Here is a 5,115-nt window from a genome sequence, read left to right on the forward strand (position 1 = left end):
CGATACCAAGTTATATATGTGTCCATTTGGAGAAAAATCTATTTTCATTGAAATATTTACATTAAAAAATGATCTTAAGCCCCACCCACTGAAAACACATAATTCATCTGGAAATAGAACTTTGTTTACCATAACCACACCCCCTCTGCTGTGATTGGTCCATTATTGAGGTTTGTAACTGCATGTCATCAATCCCAGAGGTCTCCACTTCCAAGGGACTCATTGTATAAACAATTGATTGCATGATTACAGCCGGCCAGGGGAGGAGCAAAGCCATTGTTGTGTAGTAATGTACTCTGCTCTTGTAACCTCTCGTTTGCCGAGATTTCAGACGGGGGAGAACTATATAAAGTGATAACTTCAAAACATGGTCATGATGAAACACTTACTGCATCTTGAAGAGGAAGTCTTCAACATTTTAAACATGTGAGTGAATCTGGAGAGTTGGAGTTTGAAATTAGTTGCCCAATATCAACACCAAGTTCAGTATCAGTTTATTACCAGCAGGATGAAAATAGGTTCCAATACAATAATATGGGTAAACAATTGGGTTTTCTTTTGGAGAGAAACTGCTTGGACTTGTTCAAGAAAGCAACTGTCAGTTAAAGCCATTTAAAAGCTTTTCAAAGTATCACATCCTATATATACTAAAGCAGAACAGTAGGGAGGATTTTCTCAAATTAGCTTTTTCACCATGAATAAAAGTTAATTTTACAATTGGGTACAAAATAATTGTAATGACTTAAAAATTCCAATAAAAGGCATCTGTATTGACAACACCAGACTTGTCTTTACTATATACACTAATATCACTATTGGGAGAATCGACCAACACTAGTTTCAGGTGTTCGTATCAAACCAGGGAAATCGATATCGAAAAGAAAAGATAAAGAAAATCAGAAGAAGAAAATCTGTATATACAGTATCGACGATGTTGTTGAGCAGTTGACGTAGATGTCAAACAGACATTAAATTGTAGACGAGCTATGGTCTTATTTGTTGAGATCCGTTGAGTGTAGCCTAGTACACAAGGTACTAGTGATGGGTTGATGAAGCGGCTGATGAGGTACCATGATACAGTGTCTTCTTTTTTCAAAGGCCACTAGAGACTAGATACCACTCTCTGTTTTAAAATCTTCAATGAAACCTGAAATCATTTCCGATATCAAGAGTGCCATCTAGTTGTGAAGACACTATATGATCAGGCATCATCAGAGTCAGGTGTGATGAAATATACCATGGATTGTCCTACCCTTGTCAAAACCAAAGAAGAATTTTCAGTACATTGACGACTTCCTCACCTTTGCCTATCTCGATCATCTTCACTTGTAACTACTGTATTCTCCATGTCCTCATTTACAAGATTCATCTCCAATTATTTGTCCCACATATCTTTTCCTCTCACCAAATGTGTTTATACAGCTTCTTCTCTGTGTTCTTTGGGGATTTCCCTTATTGCAGAGCAAATTCATAAACTGAAGTCAAGAAGTGCCCTGTGATGTATCAGCCAGGAAAATCAAGAATTAGCCACGCTCCAAAATCATCCCTAATCACATCGTCTGGAGGCTTAAACACCAAAACCTTTTTTGGCTCTGACCTCTGCCAGGGTGATGATCGACCCCGAGAAACAGGCTTGTCTGTTATTCAACAGTGACAGACTGTGACAGCCATAGACTTCCAGGACTGACACCATGAGCGACAGCCAGATGAACCTCTGGAGACGGAGAGCGGGCGACACAGAGGTGCCGTAATGTAAGTGTCGGGAGACGAACCATTCGGGGGGAAGAGTGGACAGAAAAGTGTGAAAGGAAGCCATCGGGGGTAGGAAGCCACATGTGGAGGGAAAATTGTGATGCATTGAATTCACAGCGGGAGCTGAAGCTGGGAACGTTGGGCGGGAGACGTCGAGGAAGCCCGTGGTCACGCAGAACAAACACTGAAATATTAATAGGATTGTTTTCCGGTCAGTTTTTCTACCTATCACTCTGAAGTGTGCGGGAGCTTGCGGTTTGTGGAGATTAATCCAATCTCCTAGCCTGGAAGCTTTTTTTTTCCTCTGTGAGGTGATAAACCAAATTTGACATTTTGGGGGGAAATGGGGGGTAATGGCAAAGAATAAATAAGTACAGATTTGGCCTCAGGAATGTTCACTTCTTCCCTCTATTAAAGGTCAGACAAATTTAGAGGCTGCTATTTATTCTTAAGAAACCCCTGAACTACTTTAACTCCAGATGCTGGGAAAACAACTTACATCTTAAGCAGAGTTACTCTCTTATTACATGAAGTATGTTTGCCGATTAAAGACTACGTTTAGCATCGTAGCAGCTTTATTGTATAAAGTGTAAGCCTTTAGACACTTCTTTTTTTTTAAACTTTCCTTTCAGTTTTTCTCGAGGGACCTAGGCCAAGTGTGTCTATTCCATGTGAACTGCTACAGGTGGGACTTGCCCTAAACCCCCAATCAGTGAGGTGTCCTAATAAGTTGCCCAGACCAACTCCCCTTAAAGCAAATGTGCAGGGGCTTTATTCCATATCGCTCCCAAAGTGCCACAATTCACACCCCATCTCTAAGGGAGAGTCCAGCAACCATGTGGAGAAAACATATTTTGGCCACAACAGACGGCTCATGACCGTGGGTGAGGGTAGGCCCTTAGCTTGACTAGTACTTAACCAAACTTTGCAACATGTTTCTTTCTATAAAAGCTTGTTTTGGACAGTCGCCTCTAAGAAGTCCCGGCCTCTTCTTCAGTAATACTGTATTAGGCCATGACTTCTCAGGGTGAACCGGCCATGTTTTCCATTGTACCTATTGCAGCTTTACAAATACACTCTTAGGTGATGGTTGTATAAAATATAAATTTCAGATTATTGAATCCTACTCGATCCGCATTCTGTTTCTGTCTAAAGAAAATAAAGGATTTATTTATTCATAATCCCTGCTTTTCAGTAAACAGCCTGTGGAACGTTGACATTTACAGAACAAATCGCATTATTTCATGGGTGAAGAGGTAAACATGCATTTTGCGCAATATTCTGAGTTTGAAACAAATGCTCATTTGACCCAGCAACTATAAATGAATTTCTTTTTTTGTTTTAATGGTCGACCACTCGGCTCCGTACAAGACTCTCCCGCACCTGATACTTCCTGTTGACTGCAGTGGATTCAGAACTCTGCAGAGAGAATTCTGACCCGCTCAAGTAGAAGAACTCACATTTCTACAATCATTAAAACGCTTCACTGGCTTCCAGTTTCTTTCAGGATCAACTTTAAAATTCTGGTTCTTATTCTATTCATGGTCAGGCTCCTCCTTACATCAGTGTTCTGATCCAGCCTTACACCCCAGCTTGGACTCTGAGGTCTGAATGATCAGAATCTACTGATGGTTCCTCGCACACGGTTCAGGACCAGAGGAGAGAAATCCTTCCAGGCTGTTGCTCCTAAGCTTTGAAAGATCTTCCTCTCCCTCTGTGCTTGATGGATGACTCCTGTGTTGTTCTCGGGGTTATCTTCATCGTTTAAGTATATATTGTATTGAGTATTGTTTTGATTGTTTAAGCCCTTTGTGACCCTGGTCTGGAAAAGCGCTCTATAAATATAAATTACTTACCCACTTACTTACTCCAGTTTTCTCCTAATGAAAATGTTAATAAAAACGCTGCATAAAGTGTGGTATGCTGTTTTTTTCATGTGTCCTTTATTCTGATGGTCGTCTATCACTCACTCACATTGATTTCTCATTACCCTTTTTGGCCTCAGGTTTAATATTTCTCTTAATTATGATGATGATTTATATGAAATAATCTTGTTTGTTTACGATTTTTCTTCTATTCATCTCACAGTTCAAATGAAAATAAAAGAAGATTGATGATTGTTACAATAAAGACATACAATTCCCATTGAATACTTGTAAACTATTTCTGAAAAACATATTTTTAAGATTACAATCTTCTATTGCAATACAAAAAAAAAGTATTCATCATCCATTTTCTGTTTCGACCCTGTGTCATTAAACCTCACTATCTTCCCCTCCGGCTCAGTCTGTCGATAAACCCACTGCTTATACTCCACATGGAATATTCTCAACAAAGAACGCCCAATTTAAGACTTATTGAAGGAGAAAGACGGAGATCTCTGGCTGTGTTGAGGACGGTCTCCGTCGATGCACTGCAGAGTGGAGGCACATGAATAATTCAGTTCCTCCACCACAGCGAGATTCCCATCCTCCACCCCACTGAGTGTGATCCCAGAGGATCCACAGCGAGCTAGTAGCAGCGCTCCACCGGCGCCACATGTGATGGTGCCGCACTCTATTGAGCAGGGGGTTGGTTGGGGGAGGCGAAGGGACCTTCAGGCCTGTGAGCGACTGCATAATATTCTAGAAAATGATGGTGATTTCCCAGCTGGAATTACTAATCAATAGAAATAATGAATAATACAAGAATATACTCACATGGAAATAATCAGAATGGGAATTAAAATAGTGCAAAGTGATACAAATACGGGCATCAAACATTATCAAGGGTATAACAAGTAACTGTAACTGATGGTACTTGTGATTAGGGGTATTAGAAAATCAATATGGTGTCATCACGATATCCGCTATGTTCTTTTATTCTTTATTGTATCTATATTTGATAGCACTGTATTGATTTTTGCAAATCCTATTTTATGTGTCACTATTGTTATTTTATGGTTTATAGTTCAATAATAAGTAAAATAATTAAAAAAAAATTATTTACAATTAACATTCAAACTTTCTGAAGATGATGACTGGGGACTAGAGGATACAGTTGACTTGAAAGCTGATGTTTGGATAGATTTTGTCTTACAGTTGTATTAATTTTACCAAAAGACAGTAGAAACAATCACAAGATGCCACATATTCTTATTCCTAAAGTCGTTATGCAAGTTTATCGAAATAATCGTTATTGTAAGATGAACACATCGTATTGTGAGATCAGGGTATCGCTGGATGGCAGCAGTCACTTAGGAGCATCTTAAGAAACATTAAAATGATGACTGAGGACGAGAGGATACAATCGACTCCAGACGCTTTTGACGCTGTAAGAAGGGAGAAAACAGGAAGTGACCCTACAAGTTAAAACCTAAATGAA

This window comes from Callionymus lyra, chromosome 10 (assembly GCF_982586985.1).
Source record: "Callionymus lyra chromosome 10, fCalLyr1.hap1.1, whole genome shotgun sequence".
Lineage (NCBI taxonomy): Eukaryota > Metazoa > Chordata > Actinopteri > Syngnathiformes > Callionymidae > Callionymus > Callionymus lyra.